At 48.7% G+C, this 8,753-nt stretch overlaps 1 long non-coding RNA gene across 2 annotated transcripts; it reads right to left on the reverse strand.

The window, feature by feature from the left end:
* Positions 1-308: 308 nt before the first annotated feature.
* On the reverse strand, positions 309-8,735 carry LOC139184038 (uncharacterized). 2 transcript variants are annotated; one of them, XR_011567462.1, is made up of 4 exons: positions 8,591-8,735; positions 7,940-8,077; positions 6,187-6,322; positions 309-1,066 (listed from the first exon to the last, which is right to left on the reverse strand). It is a non-coding gene; the product is annotated as an uncharacterized lncRNA (long non-coding RNA). The 2 variants fall into 2 exon arrangements; XR_011567463.1 differs by lacking the exon at positions 6,187-6,322 and having other exon boundaries at positions 8,591-8,734.
* Between the last annotated feature and the right edge of the window lie 18 nt (positions 8,736-8,753).

The following is an 8,753-nucleotide window of genomic DNA, read 5'->3' on the forward strand; positions in this document are numbered from 1 at the left end:
ACCCCGCGCCATTGGCCAAGCTGGTCAGCTGACGAGGCCTGACCCCGCCCCTCTCCAGGAGCTGGTTGCGAAAGGCCCGCCCCTTTCGGGAGAGCCTGCCCCGCCCTTCCAGGCCCCGCCCCGCCCCTAGAGCCTAGAAGTAAACACTTTGCAATACATCTTCCTAGAAGAGAGAATTATCCCCATTTTGCAAACGAGGAAACTGAGGCTCAGGATCCATGTGCCTGGGGCACACAACAAGGGTGAGGTGGGTGGGGTATTCACTGCTGTGCAAAATTTAACAAGGACTCACACACACACAAAAATCCTTAAGATACACAACATTTTAAAAACAATAGTGTAAAGAATCAAAGCTCACGCAAAAACGCATGATGAACTAGACAGCAACATTTTAAATACAGGATCAGACTCTGCCCTTGCACAACCCCGACTGCTTGCCTTACTCCAATCCTGGCCCTTGTCCCAATAAAACTTTATTTAGAAGAATAAGCAACCACCATAGTTGTCAGTTTCTTTTTTGATGATGACTGCCTTTGCTGAGTGTCAACTGAGCACCCAACTAAATGCTTCATGAAGACCTCCCCTCATAGGTATCTGATGGTAATTGTTCAACCTGAGTTTGTAGAAGGGAAAGGGAGGCTGGAAAAAGCCTGAAGTCCCAAGGTGGCATCTGCATTCTCTCTTTCCCTGGAACTCCCACTGTCTCTGCAGCCGCAGGTTCCTTCGTTTACCCTAATGTTCCACCTGACATGACTGTACATTCTCAGGTTGGAGGTGACCTGGCTAATCGTCTGTGTGGTACTGTAAGATCCACCAAGTTATGGTAGCCAGACTGAGCACATAGAAATATAGGTGGTGGTTGTTGCTTAGTCGCTAAGTTGTGTCCGACAATTTGCAACCCTATGGACTATAGTCCGCCAGGCTCCTCTGTCCATGGAATTTCCCAGACAAGAATACTCGAGTGGGTTCCCATTTCGTTCTCCAGCAGGTCTTCCTGACACAGGGATCAAACCCATGTCTCCTGTATTGCCAGGTGGATTCTTTACCACTGAGCCACCAGGGAAGCCTGTTAAAAAAAAAAAAATACAGGACTCCAAGGCAAAATTTGCTTTTCTCATACATGTGTTGAAATTGGCATGTAATTTGCCTACCCTAAAGTTTACCTTTTTAAAGCGTACAATTCTGTGGTTTTTAGACATATTCACAGAGTTGTGCAATCGGCACCACTATCTAACTCCGCAACACTTTCATCAACCCCAAAAGAACCCCTATACTAGTGACCTGTCACCTCCTACTCTCCCTCCCCTCAGCCCCTGGTAAATGCCAATCTGCTTTCCATCTCTGTGAATTTGCCTTTCTGGATATTTCACGCAAATAGACTTGCACAACGTGTGGTCTCTTGTGTCTGACGTCTTTCACTCGGCACAGTGTTGTCAAGATTCATTCACATTGCAGCAAATGCTGCTCCTTTCCTTTTTAGGGATGAATAATATTCTATTGCATGGAGAGTGTTTTGTTTATTCATCTATCCATTAATGGACATTTGAGTTATTCTACGTTTTGCCTCTTGTGAAGAGTGCTGCTGTGAACATTCATGTATTACCTGTATTACAAGCTTTTGTGTGGATATGAATATGCTTTCAGTAATCTTGGGAATATACCTAGGAGTGGAATTCCTGGGTCCTATAGTCGCGTGCGCTTCCAAGGTGGTGCTGGTGGTAAAGAACCTGCCTGCCAATGCAGGAGATGGAAGAGATGCAGGTTCGATCCCTGAGTCAGGAAGATTCCCTGGAGGAGGGCATGGCAACCCACTCCAGTATTCTTGCCTGGAGAATCCCATGGACAGAGGAGCCTTGTGGGCTACAGTCCATAGAGTCACGAGTCAGGCACAACTAAAGGGGCTTAGCATGCATGCGTGGTAACCCTGCTTTTAAATATTTAAAAAAAACTACCAAACTGTTTTCCAAAGCACTCACTGTTAGGGGTTGATCTGTGTTCTCCCCAAATTCGTAAGTTGAAATCCTCATCCCCCAGTACCTCTGAATGTACTTGGAGAAAAGGCCTTTGAAGAAGTAATTAAAGTAAAATGAGGTCATACGGGTGGATCCTAATCCAATATGGCTGATATTTTAATAAGAAGAGGCTTCCCTGAGGGCTCAGATAGTCAAGAAAAGGAGATTAGTATACAAATATGTATGAGGGAAGACTATGTGAAGACAGGAGGGAAAGATGCCATTTTCAAGCTGTGGAGAGAGATCCTGGAAGAAATCAAATCTGCCAACACCTTGGTCTTAAACTTCTAGCCTCTAGAACTATAAGGAAGAAAATTTCTGTTGTTGAAATCATTCAGACTACGATACTTTGTTATGGCAGTTCTACCAAACTCATACAGACCCCTAGTTACATTTCATTTCAGATAAACAATGAATACTTTTTCAGTATATTACTCTCCACAATAATTGGGATGTAAGTATGCAAAAAGCCCTCTATTATTTATCTGATTCCCTGATGACTCAGTTGATAAAGAGTCTGCCTGCAATGCAGGAGACCCCAGTTTGATTCCTGGGTCAGGAAGATCTGCTAGAGAAGAGACAGTTTACCCACTCCAGTATTCTTGCGCTCCGCTTGTGGCTCAGTTGGTAAAGAATCCACCTGCAATGTGGGAGACCTGGGTTTGATCCCTGGGTTAGGAAGATACCCTAGAGAAGAGAAAGGCTACCCACTCCAGTATTCTGGCTTAGAGAATTCCATGGACTGTATAGTTCATGGGGTCCCAAAGAGTTGGATGTGACTTTCACTTTTCACTTTCATTTATCTGAGATTCCAATTTAACTGGGGGGGGGGGGTCACGTATTTTATCTGACAACCCTACACTAAATGGGCTTCAGTTGGAGCTTGCATACACCCAGGTAATCGTAAACTCATGCCCTAAAATAGCCAACTTTCTGTCTCTGGCTGCTGCTGCTGCTAAGTCACTTCAGTCGTGTCCGATTCTGTGTGACCCCAGAGACGGCAGCCCACCAGGCTCCCCCATCCCTGGGATTCTCCAGGCAAAAACACTGGAGTGGGTTGCCATTTCCTTCTCCAATGCATGAAAGTGAAAAGTGAAAGTGAAGTCGCTCAGTCGTGTCTGACCCCTAGCGAGCCCATGGACTGCAGACTACCAGGCTCCTCCATCCATGGGATTTGCCAGGCAAGAGTACTGGAGTGGGCTGTCTCTGGCTAGTTCTACCTAAAAGTTCTATTGTAGTCCAGGCTGGGGTGGACATGTGACCTAGAGTCTTGCATCCAGCCACTGTGATTGGTTCAAGATGGAGATGTGACTCAAATTCAGCCAATCAGTATCTTTCCTGGGACCTTGGCCGGAATCCAGAGGTGGAGAGGTTCCATGTATGAAAGGTTGCTGCGAGCTGCATGTTACACCAGGTTTCGTGACCTCCGGAGCAGAGGATTTCTATCCGGGGTCAGAGATGAGGCTTGACTACTTGAAGCTTTTTGTGTAGCCAAGTTTTATTAAAGTATAATAGAGATAGAGAAAACTTCTGACACAGACATCAGAAGTGGACAGAAAGAGTGCCCCCTTGATAGTTTTTAGCAAGGTGTTTTATGTCTGTTGCTGCTGCTGCTGCTAAATTGCTTCAGTTGTGTTCAACTCTGTGCAACCCCATAGACGGCAGCCCACCAGGCTACCCTGTTCCTGGGATTCTCCAGGCAAGAACACTGGAGTGGGTTGCCATTTCCTTCTCCAATGCATGAAAGTGAAAAGTGAAAGTGAAGTCGCTTAGTCGTGTCCGACTCTTAGCGACCCCATGGACTCCAGCCCACCAGGCTCCTCCGTCCATGGGATTTTCCAGGCAAGAGTACTGGAGTGGGGTGCCATTGCCTTCTCCATTTATGTCTGTTAGAAAACTATTAATCAGATAAGAGAGACACCTCAAGGCTGAGAGAGTTTCACCAGGCCCCTCTCCAACAATATGTATTTTCAAAATAGGATGACATGAGGTGTGCCATCCCCCGGCCATAAAACAATTGCCAGGAAAACTGGCTTGTTGAGCCATTATCAGCCCAAGATTTGAGAAGAGTAAAAAAAGTTAGTCTTAGGCAGATAAAGAAAGGCAGATTCTAAAACAAATACATAGTTTCATTAACATAGCTTAAGAAAAACATCTCTAAGAAAAACGCATTGGTTAGGTCAAGGCAGAACCAGGTGTCCTCAACACATAGTTAAAAGAAGCCTCTTTTAATTTTGTGTAGAGAAGGAAGACAATGTCTGCCACTTAAAGTTTATTTCCTCCTGCCGCTCGGGGACCTCTGGCCTTCCTCCCTGTTACTCTCATGTACCAGAGGTGGTTGGGTGGACAGATGAGGAGCTAGTAGAGGGGGAGCCACCAGAGAGGTCTCAATGTCCTTGATCCCTCTGAAGAACTCCTTCCCAAAACTCCTTCCTGAAAGACCACTTCAACGGGCAACAGGCAGCATTTGTTGACTGACAAAGTGATGGAGTGACTGAATGCAATTTTCCCACAGTGAACACCTATTCTTCAAAATCCACTTCAAATTCTCTTTGAGAAACATCAGAGATCATTTATTGAATGGACATAAATGTTGTTTTTTTTTTTCCTTGCAATCTTCTACACATTCATCAAAACCCTCCTCAAATGTCTCCATGAGGGGCATCAGGGAGTGAATAATGTGTATGCAAATGGGCATCCCTGGTAGTTCAGATGGTAAAGAGTCTGCCTGCAATGCAGGAGACCCAGATTTGATCCCTGGGTTAAGAAGATCCCCTGGAGAAGAGCATGACTACCCACTCCAGTGGGTATCCCACTCCATGGGATTTTCCAGGCAAGAAAATCCCATGGACAGAGGAGCCTGGGGGGCTACAGCCCATGGGGTTGCAAAGAGTCAGACATGACTGAGCAACCAACACACACACTTTGTATGTATTCTTTAAAAATAAAAAATGAATGAGGGGCTTCCCTGGGGGTTCCAGTGGCTAGGACTCCATGCTCCCAATGCAGGGTGGCTGGGTTTGATCCCAGGGAGCTAGATCTCACGTGCAGCTAGGAGTTCACACGCTACGACTGAAAAAAGACCCCACGTGCTGCTACTTCTCAGTGGTGCTACTGGTGAAGAACCTGCCTGCCAACGAAGGAGACGCAAGAGATGCGGGTTCGATCCCTGGGTCGGGAAGATTCCCTGTAGGAGGAAATGGCAACCCACTCCAGGATTCTTGCCTGGAGAATCCCACGGACAGAGGAGCCTGGTGGTCTGCAGTCCATAGAGTCGTAAAGAGTCAGACACGACTGAAGCGACTTGGCATACACATACATGCCTCTACTAAGACCCATCGCGTGCTGGGCTTAGTCATTCAGTCGCGTCCGACTCTGCAACCCCAGGGATTGCAGCCCGCCAGGCTCCTCTGTCCATGGGATTCTCGAGGCAAGAATCCTGGAGTGGGCTGCCATTTCCTCCTCCAGGGGATCTTCCGGACCCAGGGATCGAACCCACGTATCTTACGTCTCCTGCATCGTCAGGCAGGTTCTTTACCACGAGTGACACCTGTGTCTGCTAAGTAGCTCTTTGTGACACGGTAGACTGTAGTCCGCCAGGGGGAACCCACTAAGACCCAGCACAGCCAAATAAATTAAATAAATGTTTTTTTAAAAATTGAATAAATATTGACCTACAGCATTATGTCAGTATATAATATACATATATAATATAATATATATTAGTTCAATATTTCTATACCTTACAAAATGGTTACCACTATGTATCCTTTAAAACATCCTCAAATGATCCTCTGGAGGCATCAGAAAGTCCTGGCTGAGTGAATGAAAAATGCTCTTATTGGTGGGAAAGATGTTCTTATTAATAAATGTGTTTGTTAAATGAGCTAATGGATCGTTTCCTTGCCAACTCCTACTCATCCCTCAAGATCCTCCTTAGATACCCTTCAAGGGCATCAGATCTCTTGACCACATAGAGAGTAGCTCAGTTCTTCTCAGGCTAAAGGTCACTACCCACCCTCCCCACAGAAGACGGAAGCTGAGGGGGTGGGGAAGTTCTGTGGTTCCTCCTGTTACCATTTCCTGGGCAGGGGCGGGGGGGCCTATGACCTATCCTTCCTGCCCCTCCTCAGTTTGTGGGGCATCTGAAAGTGGGATGGTGCTGGGGACGTACCTCAGTTGTGCTTCTGGGGCAGCTGGGAGGGCTTCCTGAAGTAGGTGGCAGGCAGGCCAAGAGAGGTGGGCGTACAAAGATTTGACACGGGGAAGGTGGGCTGCGGTGAACCTCAGGGTGAGCCTCCAACTGTGACCTCAATAAGGGTAGAAACAACACCTCACACATGGCTGGACTCCTGCTCATACTGCTGCCACAGTTCCTTGGGGAAAAGCCCAGCCCTTCAGCTCAGCAGTCAAGGGTCTGGTCCACTCTGCCATCTTCATCTCTCACATGGAGCCCCAGACCTGCCAGTTCATCTTGGTGTTCCCCAAAGCGCGTCCCCCAGACTTTTGCTTCTCCTTTGACCTCTGTTGGGAATGCCCTTTAGCTCTACAAAGCCAGTTTAATACTTCCCTTCTCTGGGCAGCCCTCTCTGGTCCCCCTCAGAGCCCCCCAACCTCTACCCCTCCCTGCAGCCAGCCCCTAACCCCCAAGGAGCTGCGAGCATCTGTATCTAGCTCTGCTCCACCCCCTTGATGTTTTTTCAGTGGCTGCTTTAGCTTTGGGGGGATGGGAAAGAGGTGTGATAAGAGCAGAGGTCACTGAGAGCCCCCAAAGAATGACAAATCGTACTGGCTGTCTGGTGGGCAGCAAGCCTTGTTTATCCTTGGGCTCAGTTGCGCAGTCATGTCTGACTCTTTGTGACCCATGGACTGCAGCCCATCAGGCTCCTCCATCCATGGGATTTTCCAGGCAAGAATATTGGAGTGGGTGGCCACTTCCTTCTCCAGGGCATCTTCCTGACCCAGGGATGGAACCCGCGTCTCTTGTGTCTCCTGTATTGCAGGTGGATTCTTTACCACTGAGCCCCTGGGGAAGCTCCATTTATCCTCACTTTAGCCCATTTGCAGATGAGGAAGCTGAAGCATGGGAGGCCTGACTTTCCTGGGGATAGGAGGTAGCCCTAGGGCATGAGCCTTGCTCATGGAAGCTCAGCCCCACTGTGTGGGGGGCTCTGCCTCGGTTTGCATCTATGTCTTTACCTCTAGCCAGGGCCCTGAGTAGGCTGAGTGTCTCTGGACTCAGTCTTTCCATCTGTAAAATGGGGCGCCTGGGATAAGAGTCTCAGGATCACTGAGGGGGGGGCCCATTGATTTACCCTATCTCCAGTGGTCTCTTCCATCTTTATATTTCTCTCTGTGTGTCTCTCTCATTTCTCTCTCTCTGTCTCTGCCCCTCCCCCAGACCTCACAGCTACTCCGCCCCTGGCCTGGCCTGGGCCCTGCTGCCAGTGAAGGCTGTTCTGTACAGGATCACAGGGTCCCCGTCCCCACTGTGCCAGGCCTGGAACACTGCCTCTTTGTTCCAATGGCTCTGACTTCATGGCCTGCTGGGCGCCTGACCCTGGCCAGCCCAGCTGCCTCTCGGAACTGGCTCTCAGAAAAAGTGCTTCCTCCCAGCCACCCCGGGCCTCAGTTTCCCCAGATGCTTTTCCCCAGGAGAGACCCTTATCCTGTTTTTTTGTCCACCTGGGTTCTGAGAACAGCTTTTTTTTTTTAAAGGTGAAAATCACACAACATATAATGAACTGTGTTAATATATACAATTCAGTGGCACTGAGAACATTCACCATATTGTACAATGATCATCTCTATTTAGTTCCAAAACATTTCCAGCATCCCCAAAGGCAACCCCATCCCCGTGAACAGTCACTCCTCATCCCCTCCCCAGCCCCTGGCAATCATTCTACCTTCTGTCTCTGTGGATTTACCTGTTCTGGACGTTTCGTATATACAGAATCGTACAACATGTGGGCTGCTGGGTCTGACTTTTTCCACTCAGGATGTTGCTTGGGGGTGCTATCCACTTTTTGTAACATGAATCAGCTCTTCTCTGTGGACATTTTGGACTTTTGTTGACAGTGGGGAGAGAAGATCAGAAACTGAGACAACGCCTCCCCACCCCAGTCCCCAGCCTCCCCGTCTCTGGCAGAGAAACAGATACAGAGAAAAGACTAAGTTGAATCTAAAGGAAACAAGGAAATTCTTCAGACACGGGACCCAGGGTGCCCTGAGGTTTGAGTCTGGGAAACGATGAGGTGGACATTTTGGGGGGGGTCCAGCGTACAGAATGCACTTCATAACAATTTTTCAGCAGAGCGAACTCTGATGTCCAAAGGCCCCTGGCCTCTCATTGAGCTCCTGGATCTCAGAAGTGGGCCAGAGAGGCCTGGCTGCTGCTGCCAAGTCACTTCAGTCGTGTCCGACTCTGTGCAACCCCAGAGACGGGAGCCCACCAGGTTCCCCCATCCCTGGGATTCTCCAGGCAAGAACACTGGAGTGGGCTGCCATTGCCTTCTCTCAGAGAGAGCTGGAGACCTAGCCAAGTACACAGAGCCCCAGGCCACCCACGGGGTTCTCACCTGGTGTCCGGCTCCCGTCTGGAGCCAGCAGAGAAGACCCCAGACCCTCAGGGGGTATAGCTCAGGGTCTAGGGCTCAGGTGGGTTTGTGGCCTAGATGAGGCCACCACCCCCAAGCTGACTTCCTGGGTTTCTCTTTCACTTTGACTTGCCCTGGGAGGGGC

Source organism: Bos indicus, chromosome 7, assembly GCF_029378745.1.
Source record: "Bos indicus isolate NIAB-ARS_2022 breed Sahiwal x Tharparkar chromosome 7, NIAB-ARS_B.indTharparkar_mat_pri_1.0, whole genome shotgun sequence".
NCBI classification, from domain to species: domain Eukaryota; kingdom Metazoa; phylum Chordata; class Mammalia; order Artiodactyla; family Bovidae; genus Bos; species Bos indicus.